The sequence below is a fragment of the Chiloscyllium punctatum genome, chromosome 31 (genome assembly GCF_047496795.1).
Source record: "Chiloscyllium punctatum isolate Juve2018m chromosome 31, sChiPun1.3, whole genome shotgun sequence".
In the NCBI taxonomy this organism is placed as follows: domain Eukaryota; kingdom Metazoa; phylum Chordata; class Chondrichthyes; order Orectolobiformes; family Hemiscylliidae; genus Chiloscyllium; species Chiloscyllium punctatum.
The window spans coordinates 66,181,837-66,203,066 of NC_092769.1; positions in this window are offsets into that span (position 1 = coordinate 66,181,837).

A 21,230-nucleotide genomic window follows, 5' to 3' on the forward strand; every position below is an offset into this window, starting at 1 on the left:
ACACAGACAGTAGGAATGGGTGTACCATCTAACACAGAGACAGTGGGAATGGGTGTACCATCTAACGCACACACACAGTGGCGAATGGGTGGACCCTCTAACACAGTGGGGAATGGATGTACAATCACATAAACAGACAGTGGGGAATGGGTGGACCATCTAACACACACAGAGAGACAGTGGCAATGGGTGTACAATCGCACACACAGACAGTGGGGAATGGATGTACCATCTCACACACATACAGTGGGGAATGGGTGTACCATCTAACACACAGACAGTGGGGAATGGGTGTACCATCTCACACACAGACAGTGGTGAATGGGTGTACCATCTAACACACAGACAGTGGGGAATGGGTGTACCATCTCACACACAGACAGTGGGGAATGGGTGTACCACCTCTCACACAGACAGTGGGGAATGGGTGTACCATCTCACACACACAGTCAGTGGGAATGGGTGTACCATCTCACACACACACACACACACAGAAACAGTGGAGAATGGGTGTACCATCTCACACACACAGACAGTGGGGAATGGGTGTACCATCTAACACACACAGACAGTGGGGAATGGGTGCACCATCTAACACACACAGACAGTGGGGAATGGGTGCACCATCTAACACACACAGACAGTGGGGAATGGGTGTACCATCTAACACACACAGACAGTGGGGAATAGCTGTACCATCTAACACACACAGACCGTGGGGAATGGGTGTACCATCTAACACACACAGACAGTGGGGAATGGGTGTACCATCTAACACACACAGACAGTGAGGAATGGGTGTACCATCTAACACACACACAGACAGTTGGGAATGGGTGTACCATCTCACACACACACACACACAGAGGCAGTGGGAATGGGTGTACCATCCAACACACCGACAGTGGGGAATGGGTGTACCATCCAACACACACAGACAGTGGGGAATGAGTGTACCATCTAACACACACACAGACAGTGGGGAATGGGTGTACCATCTCACACACACACACACACAGAGGCAGTGGGAATGGGTGTACCATCCAACACACTGACAGTGGGGAATGGGTGTACCATCCAACACACTGACAGTGGGGAATGGGTGTACCATCCAACACACACAGACAGTGGGGAATGAGTGTACCATCTAACACACACAGACAGTTGGGAATGGGTGTACCATCTCACACACACACACACACACACACACACAGAGGCAGTGGGAATGGGTGTACCATCCAACACACCGACAGTGGGGAATGGGTGTACCATCCAACACACACAGACAGTGGGGAATGAGTGTACCATCTAACACACACACAGAAACAGTGGGGAATGGGTGTACCATCTAACTCACACAGACAGTGGGGAATGGGTGCACCATCTAACACACACAGACAGTGGGGAATGGGTGTACCATCTAACACACACAGACCGTGGGGAATGGGTGTACCATCTAACACACACAGACAGTGGGGAATAGCTGTACCATCTAACACACACAGACCGTGGGGAATGGGTGCACCATCTAACACACACAGACAGTGGGGAATGGGTGCACCATCTCACACACACAGACAGTGGGGAATGGGTGTACCATCTAACACACACACAGACAGTTGGGAATGGGTGTACCATCTCACACACACACACACACAGAGGCAGTGGGAATGGGTGTACCATCCAACACACCGACAGTGGGGAATGGGTGTACCATCCAACACACACAGACAGTGGGGAATGAGTGTACCATCTAACACACACACAGACAGTGGGGAATGGGTGTACCATCCAACACAGAGACAGTGGTAGATGGTACACTCATTCGCACAATCTGTGTGTGTTAGATGGTACACCCATTCCCCATTGTCTGTGTGTGTTAGATGGTATGCCACTTCCCCACTGTCCATGCGTTAGATAGTACACCCATTCCCACTGTCTGTGTGTTAGATGGTACACACATACCCACTGCCTGTGTTAGATGGGATTACCATCTAAAACACAGAGACAATGGGGAATGGGTGTACCATCTCACACACAGACAGTGGGAATGGGTGTACCATCTCACACACAGACAGTGGGAATGAGTGTACCATCTAAAACACACACACAGTGGGAATGAGTGTACCATCTAAAACACACAGACAGTGGGGAATGAGTTTACCATCTAACACGCAAACAGACAGTGGAAATCAATGTATAATCGCACACACAGACAGTGGCGAATGGGTGTACCAGTCTAACACAGACAGTGGAAATGGCTGTGCCATCTAACACACACAGACAGTGGGGAATGGGTGTACAATCTCACACACACATAGTGGGAATGGGTGTGCCATCTCACATACACAGACAGTGGGAATGGGTGTACCAGTGTAACACACACAGATAGTGGGGAATTAGTGTACCATCCCGCACACACACAGACAGTGGGGAATGGGTGTACCATCTCACTCACACAGACAGTGGGGAATGGGTGTACCATCTAACACACGGACAGTGGGAATAGGCGTACCATCTAACACACACACACACAGTGGGAATGGGTGTACCATCTCACACAGACAGTTGAGAATGGGTGTACCATCTCACACGCACAGTGGGAATGGGTGTACCATCTCACAAACAGTGGGAAATGGGTGTACCATTTGATGCACACAGATAGTGGGGAATGAGTGTAGCATCTAACACATGGACAGTGGGGAATGGGCGTACCATCTCATACACAGACAGTGGGAATGGGTGTACCATCTAACACACACTCGGACAGTGGGGAATGGGTGCACCATCTAACACACACAGTGGGAATGGGTGTACCATCTAACACACACACAGACAGTGGGAATGGGTGTACCATTTAACACACACAGACAGTGGGAATGGGTGTACCATCTCACACACGGATAGTGGGGAAGTGGCGTACCATCTAACACACACAGACAGTGGGGAATGGGCATAGCATCTAACACATACAGACAGTGGGGAATGGGTGTACCATCTCACACGCAGACAGTGGGAATGGGTGTACCAGCTCACACACACAGACAATGGGGAATGGGTGTACCATCTCACACACACGCATAGTCAGTATGGGTGTACCGTCTAACTCACACAGACAGTAGTGAATGAATGTACCATCTCAGACACACACAGACAGTGTGTACCATCTAACACAGGGACAGTGGGAATGGGTGGACCATCTAACACACACACAGACAGTGGGAATGGGTGTACCATCTAACACAGACAGTAGGAATGGGTGTACCAGGACAGAGATGAGGAGAAACCTCTTCACCTAGAGAGAGGTGGCTGTGTGGAATGCTCTGCCCCAGAGGGCAGTGGAGGCCCAGTCTCTGGATTCATTTAAGAAAGAGTTGGATAGAGCTCTCAAGGATAGTGGAATCAAGGGTTATGGAGATAAGGCAGGAACAGGATACTGATTAAGGATGGTCAGCCATGATCATATTGAATGGTGGTGCAGGCTCGAAGGGCAGAATGGCCTACTCCTGCACCTATTGTTTATTGTTAACACACGGACAGTGGGAATGAGTGTACCATCACACATACACAGAGGAAATGGGTGTACCATCCCACACACACAGACAGTGGCAATGGGTGTACCATCGAACACACACAGACAGTGGCAATGGGTGTACCATCGAACACACACAGACAGTGGCAATGGGTGTACCATCGAACACACACAGACCGTGGGGAATGAGTGAAGCATTTCACACACACAGACAGTGGGGAGCGAGCGTACCATCAAACACGTGGACAGTGAGAATGGGTGTACCATTTCACACACGGAGAGTGAGGAAGTGGTGTACCATCTAACACACACAGACAGTGAGGAATGAGTGTAGCATCTCACACATGGACAGTGAGAATGGGTGTACCATCTAACACACACAGACAGTGGGGAATGGGCGTACCATCTAACACACACAGACAGTGGGGAATGGGTGTACCATCTAACACACACAGACAGTGGGGAATGGGCGTACCATCTAACACACACAGTGGGGAATGGGTGTACCATCTAACACACACCGACAGTGGGGAATGGGTGTAACAGCTAATACACGTAGACAGTGGGAATGGGTGTACCATCTAACACACACAAACAGTGGGGAATGGGTGTAACAGCTAATACACGTAGACAGTGGGAATGGGTGTACCATCTAACACACACAGACAGTGGGAATGGGTGTACCATCTAACACACACAGACAATGGGAATGGGTGTACCATCTAACACACACAGACAGACAGTGGGGAATGGGTGTACCATCTCACACACACAGACAGACAGTGGGGAATGGGTGTACCATCTCACACACACACATACAGTGGGGAATGGGTTTACCATCTAACACACACAGACAGTGGGGAATGGGTGTACCATCTAACACACACAGACAGTGGGAATGGGTGCACCATCTAACACACACAGACAGTGGGGAATGGGTGTACCATCTCACACACACACATACAGTGGGGAATGGGTTTACCATCTAACACACACAGACAGTGGGGAATGGGTGTACCATCTAACACACACAAACAGTGGGGAATGGGTGTACCATCTAACACACACACACAGTGGGAATGGGTGTACCATCTAACACACACAGACAGTGGGGAATGGGTGTTCCAGTCTAACACACACAGGAAGTGGGAATGGGTGTAACGTCTAACACACACAGACAGTGGGGAATGGGTGTACCATCTCACACACACAGACAGTGGGGAATGGGTGTACCATCTAACGCACACAGACAGTGGGAATGGGTGCACCATCTAACACACACAGACAGTGGGGAATGGGTGTACCATCTCACACACACACATACAGTGGGGAATGGGTGTACCATCTAACGCACACAGGCAGTGGGGAATGGGTGCACCATCTAACAAACACACACACACAGTGGGAATGGGTGTACCATCTCACACAGTTGAGAATGGGTGTACCATCTCACACAGTTGAGAATGGGTGTACCATCTCACAAACAGTGGGAAATGGGTGTACCATGTGATGCACACAGACAGTGGGGAATGGGTGTACCATCTCACATACACAGACAGTGGGGAATGTGTGTACCATCAACACACACAGACAGTGGGGAATGGGTTTACCATCTCACATACACAGACAGTGGGGAATGGGTGTACCATCTCACATACACAGATAGTGGGGAGTAGGTGTACCATCTAACACACACAGACAGTGGGAATGGGTGTACCATCACACACTCAGACAGTGCAGAATGAGTGTAGCATCTAACACATGGACAGTGGGGAATGGGCGTACCATCTCATACACAGACAGTGGGAATGGGTGTACCATCTAACACACACAGACATTGGGAATGGGCGTACCATCTAACACAGACAGTGGGAATGGGTGTACCATCTAACACACACAGTGGGAATGGGTGTACCATCTAACACACAGAGATAGTGGGGAATGAGTGTACCATCTAACACACAGACAGTGGGGAATGAGTGTAGCATCTCTCACAGGGACACTGGGAATGGGTGTACCATCTAACACACACAGACAGTGGGAATGAGTGTACCATCTAACACATGGACAGTGGGGAAGTGGCGTACCATCTCACACACACAGACAATGGGGAATGGGTGTACCATCTCACACACACACAGACAGTGGCGAATGAGTGTACCATCTCACACGCAGACAGTGGGAATGGGTGTACCATCTAACACACACAGACAGTGGGAATGGGTGTACCATCGAACACACACAGACAGTGGGGAATGGGTGTACCAGTCTAACACACACAGACAGTGGGGAATGGGTGTATCATCTCACAGACATACAGTGGGAATGGGCGTACCGTCTATCACACACACACAGTCAGAACGAGTGTACCAGTCTAACACACACAGACAGTAGTGAATGAGTGTACCATCTCGGACACACATAGACAGTGTGTACCATCTAACACAGAGACAGTGGGGAATGGGTGTACCATCTAACACAGACAGTGGGAATGGGTGTACCATCTAACACACACACAGACAGTGGGGAATGGGTGCACCATCTAACACAGACAGTGGGGAATGGGTGTACCATCTAACACAGACAGTGGGAATGGGTGTACCATCTAACACAGACAGTAGGAATGGGTGTACCAGGACAGAGATGAGGAGAAACTTCTTCACCCAGAGAGTGGTGGCTCTGTGGAATGCTCTGCCCCAGAGGGCAGTCTCTGGATTCATTTAAGAAAGAGTTGGATAGAGCTCTCAAGGATAGTGGAATCGAGGGTTATGGAGATAAGGCAGGAACAGGATACTGATTAAGGATGATCAGCCATGATCATATTGAATGGTGGTGCAGGCTCGAAGGGCAGAATGGCCTACTCCTGCACCTATTGTCTATTGTTAACACACGGACAGTGGGAATGAGTGTACCATCTCACACACACAGAGGAAATGGGTGTACCATCCCACACACACAGACAGTGGCAATGGGTGTACCATCGAACACACACAGACAGTGGCAATGGGTGTACCATCGAACACACACAGACAGTGGCAATGGGTGTACCATCGAACACACACAGACAGTGGCAATGGGTGTACCATCAAACACACACAGACAGTGGCAATGGGTGTACCATCGAACACACACAGACAGTGGGGAATGAGTGAAGCATTTCACACACACAGACAGTGGGAAGCGAGCGTAGCATCAAACACGTGGACAGTGAGAATGGGTGTACCATTTCACACACAGTGGGAATGGGTGTACCATCTAACACACACAGACAGTGAGGAATGAGTGTAGCATCTCACACATGGACAGTGGGAATGGGTGTACCATCTCACACACAGTGAGAATGGGTGTACCATCTCACACACAGTGGGAATGGGTGTACCATCTAACACACACAGACAGTGGGGAATGGGTGTACCATCTCACACACAGTGGGAATGGGTGTACCATCTCACACACAGTGAGAATGGGTGTACCATCTAACACACACAGACAGTGGGAATGGGTGTACCATCTCACACACAGTGAGAATGGGTGTACCATCTAACACACACAGACAGTGGGGAATGGGTGTACCATCTCACACACAGTGAGAATGGGTGTACCATCTAACACACACAGACAGTGGGGAATGGGTGTACCATCTAACACACAAACACAGTGGGGAATGGGTGTACCATCTCACACACAAACACAGTGGGGAATGGGTGTACCATCTCACACACACAGACAGTGGGAATGGGTGTACCATCTCACACACACAGACAGTGGGAATGGGTGTACCATCTCACACACAGTGAGAATGGGTGTACCATCTAACACACACAGACAGTGGGAATGGGTGTACCATCTCACACACAGTGGGAATGGGTGTACCATCTAACACACACAGACAGTGGGAATGGGTGTACCATCTCACACACACAGACAGTGGGAATGGGTGTACCATCTCACACACACACAGTGGGGAATGGGTGTACCGTCTAACACACACAGACAGTGGGGAATGGGTGTACCATCTCACATACAAACAGTGGGGAATGGGTGTACCATCTCACACACAAACAGTGGGGAATGGGTGTAACAGCTAATACACACAGACAGTGGGGAATGGGTGTACCATCTAATACACACAAACAGTGGGGAATGGGTTTACCATCTCACACACACACAGACAGTGGGGAATGGGTTTACCATCTCACACACACAGACAGTGGGGAATGGGTTTACCATCTCACACACACAGGCAGTGGGGAATGGGTTTACCATCTCACACACACACAGAGTGGGGAATGGGTGTACCATCTCACACACAAACAGTGGGGAATGGGTGTACCATCTAACACACACAGACAGTGGGAGTCGGTGCACCATCTAACACACACAGACAGTGGGAATGAGTGTACCATCTCTCACACACACAGACATTGGGGAATGGGTGTACCATCTCACACACAGACAGTGGGGAATGGGTTTACCATCTAACACACACAAACAGTGGGGAATGGCTGTACCATCTAACACACACAGACAGTGGGGAATGGGTGTACCATCTAACACACACAGACAGTGGGGAATGGGTGTACCATCTAACACACACAGACAGTGGGGAATGGGTGTACCATCTAACACACACAGACATTGGGGAATGGGTGTACCATCTCACACACAAACAGTGGGGAATGGGTTTACCATCTAACACACACAAACAGTGGGGAATGGGTGTACCATCTAACACACACAGACAGTGGGGAATGGGTGTACCATCTAACACACACACACAGTGGGGAATGGGTGTACCATCTAACACACACACACACAGTGGGGAATGGGTGTACCATCTAACACACACAGACAGTGGGGAATGGGTGTACCATCTCACAAACACCGACAGTGGGGAATGGGTGTACCATCTAACACACACAGACAGTGGGGAATGGGTGTACCATCTAACACACACAGACAGTGGGGAATGGGTGTACCATCTCACACACAAACAGTGGGGAATGGGTGTACCATCTAACACACACCGACAGTGGGGAATGGGTGTACCATGTAACACACAGACAGTAGGAATGGGTGTACCATCTAACACACACCGACAGTGGTGAATGGGTGTACCATCTAACACACACAGACAGTGGGGAATGGGTGTACCATCTAACACACACAGACAGTGGGGAATGGGTGTACCATCTAACACACACAGACAGTGGGAATGGGTGTACCATCTAACACACACAGACAGTGGGGAATGGGTGTACCATCTCACACGGACCGACCGTGGGGAATGGGTGTACCATCTAACACACACAGACAGTGGGGAATGGGTGTACCATCTAAGACACACAGACAGTGGGGAATGGGTGTACCATCTAAGACACACAGACAGTGGGGAATGGGTGTACCATCTAACACACACAGACAGTGGGGAATGGGTGTACCATCTAACACACACAGACAATGGGGAATGGGTGTACCATCTAACACACACAGACAATGGGGAATGGGTGTACCAGTCTAACACACACAGACAGTTGGAATGGGTGCACCATCTAACACGGACCGACTGTGGGGAATGGGTGTACCATCTAACACACACAGACAGTGGGGAATGGGTGTACCATTTTACACACAGACAGTGGGGAATGGGTGTACCATCTAAGACACACAGACAGTGGGGAATGGGTGTACCATCTAACACACACAGACAGTGGGGAATGGGTGTACCATCTAAGACTCACAGACAGTGGGGAATGGGTGTACCATCTAAGACACACAGACAGTGGGGAATGGGTGTACCATCTAAGACACACAGACAGTGGGGAATGGGTGTACCATCTAAGACACACAGACAGTGGGGAATGGGTGTACCATCTAACACACACAGACAATGGGGAATGGGTGTACCATTTTACACACAGACAGTGGGGAATGGGTGTACCATCTAAGACACACAGACAGTGGGGAATGGGTGTACCATCTAAGACACACAGACAGTGGGGAATGGGTGTACCATCTAACACACACACAGACAATGGGGAATGGGTGTACCATTTTACACACAAACAGTGGGGAATGGGTGTACCATCTCACACACACAGACAGTGGGAATGAGTGTACCATCTCACACACACAGACAGTGGGAATGAGTGTACCATCTCACACACAGAGACAGTGGGGAATGGGTGTACCATCTCACACACAGTGGGGAATGGGTTTACCATCCAACACACACACAGACAGTGAGAATGGGTGTACCATCTCACACACACAGACAGTGGGAATGGGTGTACCATCTCACACACGCAGACAGTGGGAATGGGTGTACCATCTAACACAGACAGTGGGGAATGGGTGTACCATCTCACACACACAGACAGTGGGAATGGGTGTACCATCTCACACACACAGACAGTGGGGAATGGGTGTACCATCTCACACACACACAGTGGGGAATGGGTGTACCATCTAACACACAAACACAGTGGGGAATGGGTGTACCGTCTAACACACACAGACAGTGGGGAATGGGTGTACCATCTCACACACGCAGACAGTGGGAATGGGTGTACCATCTCACACACACAGACAGTGGGAATGGGTGTACCATCTAACACACACAGACAGTGGGAATGGGTGTACCATCTCACACACACAGACAGTGGGGAATGGCTGGACCATCTAACACACACACAGTGGGGAATGGGTGTACCATCTCACACACACAGACAGTGGGAATGGGTGTACCATCTCACACACGCAGACAGTGGGAATGGGTGTACCATCTCACACACGCAGACAGTGGGAATGGGTGTACCGTCTAACACACACACAGTGGGGAATGGGTGTACCATCTCATACACACAGACAGTGGGAATGGGTGTACCATCTAACACACACACACAGTGGGGAATGGGTGTACCGTCTAACACACACAGACAGTGGGGAATGGGTGTACCATCTCACACACACAGACAGTGGGGAATGGGTGTAACGTCTAACTCACACAGACAGTGGGGAATGGGTGTACCATCTAACACACACAGACAGTGGGGAATGGGTGTACCATCTCACACACACAGACAGTGGGGAATGGGTGTAACGTCTAACTCACACAGACAGTGGGAATGGGTGTACCATCTAACACACACAGACAGTGGGGAATGGGTGTACCATCTCACACACACAGACAGTGGGGAATGGGTGTAACGTCTAACTCACACAGACAGTGGGAATGGGTGTACCGTCTAACACACACAGACAGTGGGGAATGGGTGTACCATCTCACACACACAGACACTGGGGAATGGGTGTACCGTCTAACTCACACAGACAATGGGGAATGGGTGTACCATCTCACACACACACAGACAGTGGGAATGGGTGTACCATCTAACACAGACAGTAGGAATGGGTGTACCAGGACAGAGATGAGGAGAAACCTCTTCACCTAGAGAGAGGTGGCTGTGTGGAATGCTCTGCCCCAGAGGGCAGTGGAGGCCCAGTCTCTGGATTCATTTAAGAAAGAGTTGGATAGAGCTCTCAAGGATAGTGGAATCAAGGGTTATGGAGATAAGGCAGGAACAGGATACTGATTAAGGATGGTCAGCCATGATCATATTGAATGGTGGTGCAGGCTCGAAGGGCAGAATGGCCTACTCCTGCACCTATTGTTTATTGTTAACACACGGACAGTGGGAATGAGTGTACCATCACACATACACAGAGGAAATGGGTGTACCATCCCACACACACAGACAGTGGCAATGGGTGTACCATCGAACACACACAGACAGTGGCAATGGGTGTACCATCGAACACACACAGACAGTGGCAATGGGTGTACCATCGAACACACACAGACCGTGGGGAATGAGTGAAGCATTTCACACACACAGACAGTGGGGAGCGAGCGTACCATCAAACACGTGGACAGTGAGAATGGGTGTACCATTTCACACACGGAGAGTGAGGAAGTGGTATACCATCTAACACACACAGACAGTGAGGAATGAGTGTAGCATCTCACACATGGACAGTGAGAATGGGTGTACCATCTAACACACACAGACAGTGGGGAATGGGCGTACCATCTAACACACACAGACAGTGGGGAATGGGTGTACCATCTAACACACACAGACAGTGGGGAATGGGCGTACCATCTAACACACACAGACAGTGGGGAATGGGTGTACCATCTAACACACACCGACAGTGGGGAATGGGTGTAACAGCTAATACACGTAGACAGTGGGAATGGGTGTACCATCTAACACACACAAACAGTGGGGAATGGGTGTAACAGCTAATACACGTAGACAGTGGGAATGGGTGTACCATCTAACACACACAGACAGTGGGAATGGGTGTACCATCTAACACACACAGACAATGGGAATGGGTGTACCATCTAACACACACAAACAGTGGGGAATGGGTGTACCATCTCACACACACAGACAGACAGTGGGGAATGGGTGTACCATCTCACACACACAGACAGTGGGGAATGGGTGTACCATCTCACACACACAGACAGACAGTGGGGAATGGGTGTACCATCTCACACACACACATACAGTGGGGAATGGGTTTACCATCTAACACACACAGACAGTGGGGAATGGGTGTACCATCTAACACACACAGACAGTGGGAATGGGTGCACCATCTAACACACACAGACAGTGGGGAATGGGTGTACCATCTCACACACACACATACAGTGGGGAATGGGTTTACCATCTAACACACACAGACAGTGGGGAATGGGTGTACCATCTAACACACACAAACAGTGGGGAATGGGTGTACCATCTAACACACACACACAGTGGGAATGGGTGTACCATCTAACACACACAGACAGTGGGGAATGGGTGTTCCAGTCTAACACACACAGGAAGTGGGAATGGGTGTAACGTCTAACACACACAGACAGTGGGGAATGGGTGTACCATCTCACACACACAGACAGTGGGGAATGGGTGTACCATCTAACGCACACAGACAGTGGGAATGGGTGCACCATCTAACACACACAGACAGTGGGGAATGGGTGTACCATCTCACACACACACATACAGTGGGGAATGGGTGTACCATCTAACGCACACAGGCAGTGGGGAATGGGTGCACCATCTAACAAACACACACACACAGTGGGAATGGGTGTACCATCTCACACAGTTGAGAATGGGTGTACCATCTCACACAGTTGAGAATGGGTGTACCATCTCACAAACAGTGGGAAATGGGTGTACCATGTGATGCACACAGACAGTGGGGAATGGGTGTACCATCTCACATACACAGACAGTGGGGAATGTGTGTACCATCAACACACACAGACAGTGGGGAATGGGTTTACCATCTCACATACACAGACAGTGGGGAATGGGTGTACCATCTCACATACACAGATAGTGGGGAGTGGGTGTACCATCTAACACACACAGACAGTGGGAATGGGTGTACCATCACACACTCAGACAGTGCAGAATGAGTGTAGCATCTAACACATGGACAGTGGGGAATGGGCGTACCATCTCATACACAGACAGTGGGAATGGGTGTACCATCTAACACACACAGACATTGGGAATGGGCGTACCATCTAACACAGACAGTGGGAATGGGTGTACCATCTAACACACACAGTGGGAATGGGTGTACCATCTAACACACAGAGACAGTGGGGAATGAGTGTACCATCTAACACACAGACAGTGGGGAATGAGTGTAGCATCTCTCACAGGGACACTGGGAATGGGTGTACCATCTAACACACACAGACAGTGGGAATGAGTGTACCATCTAACACATGGACAGTGGGGAAGTGGCGTACCATCTCACACACACAGACAATGGGGAATGGGTGTACCATCTCACACACACACAGACAGTGGCGAATGAGTGTACCATCTCACACGCAGACAGTGGGAATGGGTGTACCATCTAACACACACAGACAGTGGGAATGGGTGTACCATCTAACACACACAGACAGTGGGGAATGGGTGTACCAGTCTAACACACACAGACAGTGGGGAATGGGTGTATCATCTCACAGACATACAGTGGGAATGGGCGTACCGTCTATCACACACACACAGTCAGAACGGGTGTACCAGTCTAACACACACAGACAGTAGTGAATGAGTGTACCATCTCGGACACACATAGACAGTGTGTACCATCTAACACAGAGACAGTGGGGAATGGGTGTACCATCTAACACAGACAGTGGGAATGGGTGTACCATCTAACACACACACAGACAGTGGGGAATGGGTGCACCATCTAACACAGACAGTGGGGAATGGGTGTACCATCTAACACAGACAGTGGGAATGGGTGTACCATCTAACACAGACAGTAGGAATGGGTGTACCAGGACAGAGATGAGGAGAAACTTCTTCACCCAGAGAGTGGTGGCTCTGTGGAATGCTCTGCCCCAGAGGGCAGTCTCTGGATTCATTTAAGAAAGAGTTGGATAGAGCTCTCAAGGATAGTGGAATCGAGGGTTATGGAGATAAGGCAGGAACAGGATACTGATTAAGGATGATCAGCCATGATCATATTGAATGGTGGTGCAGGCTCGAAGGGCAGAATGGCCTACTCCTGCACCTATTGTCTATTGTTAACACACGGACAGTGGGAATGAGTGTACCATCTCACACACACAGAGGAAATGGGTGTACCATCCCACACACACAGACAGTGGCAATGGGTGTACCATCGAACACACACAGACAGTGGCAATGGGTGTACCATCGAACACACACAGACAGTGGCAATGGGTGTACCATCGAACACACACAGACAGTGGCAATGGGTGTACCATCAAACACACACAGACAGTGGCAATGGGTGTACCATCGAACACACACAGACAGTGGGGAATGAGTGAAGCATTTCACACACACAGACAGTGGGAAGCGAGCGTAGCATCAAACACGTGGACAGTGAGAATGGGTGTACCATTTCACACACAGTGGGAATGGGTGTACCATCTAACACACACAGACAGTGAGGAATGAGTGTAGCATCTCACACATGGACAGTGGGAATGGGTGTACCATCTCACACACAGTGAGAATGGGTGTACCATCTCACACACAGTGGGAATGGGTGTACCATCTAACACACACAGACAGTGGGGAATGGGTGTACCATCTCACACACAGTGGGAATGGGTGTACCATCTCACACACAGTGAGAATGGGTGTACCATCTAACACACACAGACAGTGGGAATGGGTGTACCATCTCACACACAGTGAGAATGGGTGTGCCATCTAACACACACAGACAGTGGGGAATGGGTGTACCATCTCACACACAGTGAGAATGGGTGTACCATCTAACACACACAGACAGTGGGGAATGGGTGTACCATCTAACACACAAACACAGTGGGGAATGGGTGTACCATCTCACACACAAACACAGTGGGGAATGGGTGTACCATCTCACACACACAGACAGTGGGAATGGGTGTACCATCTCACACACACAGACAGTGGGGAATGGGTGTACCATCTAACACACACAGACAGTGGGGAATGGGTGTACCATCTCACACACAAACAGTGGGGAATGGGTGTACCATCTAACACACACCGACAGTGGGGAATGGGTGTACCATGTAACACACAGACAGTAGGAATGGGTGTACCATCTAACACACACCGACAGTGGTGAATGGGTGTACCGTCTAACACACACAGACAGTGGGGAATGGGTGTACCATCTAACACACACAGACAGTGGGGAATGGGTGTACCATCTAACACACACAGACAGTGGGAATGGGTGTACCATCTAACACACACAGACAGTGGGGAATGGGTGTACCATCTCACACGGACCGACCGTGGGGAATGGGTGTACCATCTAACACACACAGACAGTGGGGAATGGGTGTACCATCTAAGACTCACAGACAGTGGGGAATGGGTGTACCATCTAAGACACACAGACAGTGGGGAATGGGTGTACCATCTAACACACACAGACAGTGGGGAATGGGTGTACCATCTAACACACACAGACAATGGGGAATGGGTGTACCATCTAACACACACAGACAATGGGGAATGGGTGTACCAGTCTAACACACACAGACAGTTGGAATGGGTGCACCATCTAACACGGACCGACCGTGGGGAATGGGTGTACCATCTAACACACACAGACAGTGGGGAATGGGTGTACCATTTTACACACAGACAGTGGGGAATGGGTGTACCATCTAAGACACACAGACAGTGGGGAATGGGTGTACCATCTAACACACACAGACAGTGGGGAATGGGTGTACCATCTAAGACTCACTGACAGTGGGGAATGGGTGTACCATCTAAGACACACAGACAGTGGGGAATGGGTGTACCATCTAAGACACACAGACAGTGGGGAATGGGTGTACCATCTAAGACACACAGACAGTGGGGAATGGGTGTACCATCTAACACACACAGACAATGGGGAATGGGTGTACCATTTTACACACAGACAGTGGGGAATGGGTGTACCATCTAAGACACACAGACAGTGGGGAATGGGTGTACCATCTAAGACACACAGACAGTGGGGAATGGGTGTACCATCTAACACACACACAGACAATGGGGAATGGGTGTACCATTTTACACACAAACAGTGGGGAATGGGTGTACCATCTCACACACACAGACAGTGGGAATGAGTGTACCATCTCACACACACAGACAGTGGGAATGAGTGTACCATCTCACACACAGAGACAGTGGGGAATGGGTGTACCATCTCACACACAGTGGGGAATGGGTTTACCATCCAACACACACACAGACAGTGAGAATGGGTGTACCATCTCACACACACAGACAGTGGGAATGGGTGTACCATCTCACACACGCAGACAGTGGGAATGGGTGTACCATCTAACACAGACAGTGGGGAATGGGTGTACCATCTCACACACACAGACAGTGGGAATGGGTGTACCATCTCACACACACACAGTGGGGAATGGGTGTACCATCTAACACACAAACACAGTGGGGAATGGGTGTACCGTCTAACACACACAGACAGTGGGGAATGGGTGTACCATCTCACACACGCAGACAGTGGGAATGGGTGTACCATCTCACACACACAGACAGTGGGAATGGGTGTACCATCTAACACACACAGACAGTGGGAATGGGTGTACCATCTCACACACACAGACAGTGGGGAATGGCTGGACCATCTAACACACACACAGTGGGGAATGGGTGTACCATCTCACACACACAGACAGTGGGAATGGGTGTACCATCTCACACACGCAGACAGTGGGAATGGGTGTACCATCTCACACACGCAGACAGTGGGAATGGGTGTACCGTCTAACACACACACAGTGGGGAATGGGTGTACCATCTCATACACACAGACAGTGGGAATGGGTGTACCATCTAACACACACACACAGTGGGGAATGGGTGTACCGTCTAACACACACAGACAGTGGGGAATGGGTGTACCATCTCACACACACAGACAGTGGGGAATGGGTGTAACGTCTAACTCACACAGACAGTGGGGAATGGGTGTACCATCTAACACACACAGACAGTGGGGAATGGGTGTACCATCTCACACACACAGACAGTGGGGAATGGGTGTAACGTCTAACTCACACAGACAGTGGGAATGGGTGTACCATCTAACACACACAGACAGTGGGGAATGGGTGTACCATCTCACACACACAGACAGTGGGGAATGGGTGTAACGTCTAACTCACACAGACAGTGGGAATGGGTGTATCGTCTAACACACACAGACAGTGGGGAATGGGTGTACCATCTCACACACACAGACACTGGGGAATGGGTGTACCGTCTAACTCACACAGACAATGGGGAATGGGTGTACCATCTCACACACACAGACAGTGGGGAATGGGTGTACCATCTCACACACACAGACAGTGGGGAATGGGTGTACCGTCTAACACACACAGACAGTGGGGAATGGGTTGGGGAGCTGGAGCTGGATACACTCGGGAACATCTGAGACGGGTGTTTTACTGAGGTGCAGGCAGAGAGGAGCTGGGTGTCTCCTGGGAAATGCAAAGATCGTGCAGGAATCCCCTGTGGCCTTTCCCCTCGAAAACAAGGATACTGTTCTGGATATGTTGGAGTGGGATGGCCGTTCAGGGGAAAGCTGCAGTGAGCAGGTTGGTGGCTCTGGGGCACAGCAGGAACGAGTAAAGGTAAACAGGACCTTAGTGATAGGAAACTCGATAGGGGGACACAGACAGGAGATTCCGTGGTTGCAAATGGGAATGCAGGATGGTCTCCCAGGGGCCAGGATATCTCAGAGTTGCAGCAGAACATTCTCAAGGGAGAGTGTGAGCAGCCAGAGGTCATTGTGCACGTTGACACCAATAACATAGGGATAAGATCCTGCAGAGTGATTGTAGAGAGCGAGAAAAAAAGTTAAAAACCAGGGCTTCGTCAGTGGTAATCTCTGGATTACTTACCGTGTCACATGCTAGTGAGGGTAAGAACAAGAGGATATGGCAGATTCATGCGTGGCTGAGGAATTGGTGCAGGGGGCAGGGATACAGATTTTCAGATCATTGGGATGTTTACTGAGGCAGAGGGGATCTGTTCAAGAGGGACAGATTACATCTGAACTGGAGGGGGACCAATATCTTGGCGGCCATGTTTGCTAGTGCTACAAGGGAGGGTTTAAACTAGATTGGCGGTGGGGGGGGAGGTGGTAATTCTCAACAGCAGGGAGGCACGTGTGAGGCTGGAAGGAAATACAGTCATCAGAAATAGTAATGCGAAGAGACAGGTCTGGCTGGAACACAACCGGGAGCAAGGAATGCCAGTTGGATTAAATTGCATCTATTACAGTACAGGAAGGCTGACAGGTAAGGCCGATGAACTCAGGGCGTGGGTACCTGGCACCAGGCTATTATAGCCATTATGGAAACATGGCTAAGGGAGGGACAGGACTGGCTGCTTTATGTGCCAGGGTACAGGTACTTTAGGCAGGTCAGAGGGGGTGGAATGGGGGGAGGGTGGAATTCCATTTTTGATTAAGGTGAGTATGACAGCAGTAGTCAGAGATGAAATAATTGAAGAGTGAGGCTTTGTGGGTGGAGCTCAGAAATAAGAAAGGGCTGGTGATGTTACTGGGGTTGTACTATAGGCTCCCACATCGTCAATGGGAATTAAAGAAAGAAATATGCAGGGAGACTGGGGAGACTTGCAGGAGCAATAGGGTTGTCAAAGTAGGGGTTTTTAATATTCCTAACATAGACTGGGACTGCCATAGCATTAACGGCTTAGATGGGGTGGAATTTGTTAAGCGCGTTCTGGAAGTTTCCTCAAGCAGTATACAGAGGGTCTTACTCGCGAAGGGGCAAAACCCGATTTACTCTTGGGAAACAGGGCAGGACAGGTGACTGAGGTGGCAGTGGGGGAACACTTTAGGACCTGTAACCCTAGTTCAAATAATTTTGAAATAGTTATGAACAGGGACAAAATTGGTCCACAGGTTCAAGTTTTAAATTGGGACAAGGCGAATTTTGATGGAATCAGACAGGAGCTTGAAGGGGGTTGATTGGAGTAGGCCGTTTGCAGGCAAAGGGATCGCTGGCAAGTGGGGGGCCTTTAAAAGTGGGAGAGCTGGGGCCCAAGGTCTATATGTTCCTGTGAGGGTGAAGGGCAGGGTTGGCAGGAATAGGGAATCCTGGATGACAAGAGGTATTGAGGTTCTGACCGAAAAAAAAGGAGGCAGTGTGGCTTCAGTAGAGTCTGCTGGGAATCTGTGGAGGTATACAGGGATCCAGGAGCTTACCGAAGGAAGGAAATCAGGAGGGTGAAAAGGGGGAACGAGGTAGCCTTGGCTTGAGAAGATTAGGGTCAATCCAAAGAGGTCCTTTTGAGTATAGTAAAGGGAAAAGAATAAGTAGAGAGAGAATAGGACCCCTCAAGGACGTGAAGTGGATGTGTATGTGTGGAACCGCAAGAAATGGGCGAGGTCCTCAATGAATATTTCTCCACGTGTTTAACGTGCAGAAAGACATGAAAACTTGGGACCTTGGGGAAGCTAGTGGTCACATCTTGGGGACAGTCCGTATCACAGTGGAGGTGGTGTTGAATGTACTAGAATGTATGAAGGTGGATAAATCTCCTGGTCCTGACCAGATATATCCAAGGACATTGAAAAAGGCTAGAGAAAAAATTAGGTGGGGGGGGGCGCTGGAAGATAATTTTGCCTCGTCTTTAGCCACGGGTGAGGTCCCGGAAGACTGGAGGGTAGTGAATGTTGGGCCCTTACTCAAGAAGGGCTGCAAAGAGAAACCTGGGAATTATAGACCGGTCAGCTTAACATCGGTGGTGGGTAAGTTACTTGAGAAGGTTCTGAGGGATAAGATATACATGCGTTTGGAAAGACAGGTTTGATTAGGAACAGTCAGCGTGGCTTTGTGAGTGGGAGACCATGTGTCATAAATCTGTTCGAGTTCTTTGATGAAGTGACCAGGAAGGTTGACGAGGGGAGGGAGGTAGACGTAGTCTATATGGATCTCAGTAAGGCCTTTGATAAGGTTCCACATGGTCGGCTACTCCGTAAGGTTAGATCACGTGGAATCCAGGGGGAGCTGGCAAATTGGATACATGATTGGCTTGATGGTAGGAAGCAGAGGGTGATAGTAGAAGGATATTTGTTGGACTGGAGGCCTGTGACTAGTGGAGTGCCCCAGGGGTCGGTGCTGGGCCCATTGCTGTTTGTTATCGATATCAATGATTTGGATGAGAATGTACAAGGAATGATTAGTAAGTTTGCAGACGACACTAAAACAGGCGGGATCGTGGGCAGTGAGGAAGGTTCTCAGAAATTGCTGCAGGACCTTGATCAGCCGGGGAAGTGGGCCGAGAAACGGCAAATGGAGTTTAATATAGATAAATATGTGGTCTTGCATTTGGAAAGTCAAATCAAGGCAGGAGTTTCCTGGTGAACGGTAGGGCCTTAAGGAGTGTAGTGGGACAGAGGGACCTTGGAGTTCAGCTGCACTGTTCTCTGGAAGTGGAGTCCCAGGTAGACAGGGCAGTGAGGAAGGCTTTTGGTACACTGGCCTTCATCAGTCAGGGCCTTGAGGACTGAAGTTGGGAAGGTATGTTGCAGTTGGACAGGAGGTTGGTGAGGCCGCACTTGGAGTATTGTGTTCAGTTTTGGTCCCCGTGTGATAGGAAGGATGTTATTAAACTGGAAAGAGTGTGGAAGGAATTTACAAGGATGTTGGCAGGACCCGAGGGACTGAGTTATAGGGAGAGGTTGGACAAGCGAGGACTGTTTCCATCAGAGCGTAGGAGACTGAGGGGGGGGATCTTATAGAGGTGTATAAGATCATGAGAGGCATGGACAGGGTGAATACACTCAGTCTTTTCCCCAGGGTTGGGGAATCGAGGACTAGAGGGCATCAGTTTAAGGTGAGGGGGGGAAAGAATAAAAGGGAACCTGAGGGGCAACATTTTTACCCAGAGGGGGGTACGCAGATGGAATGAGCTGCCAGAGGAAGTGGTTGAGGCAGGTACATTAACTACATTGAAAAGGCATCGGGACAAATCCATGGATAGGAAAGGGTTAGAAGGATATGGGCCAAGTGCAGGGAAATGGGGTTAGAGTGGACGGCCAT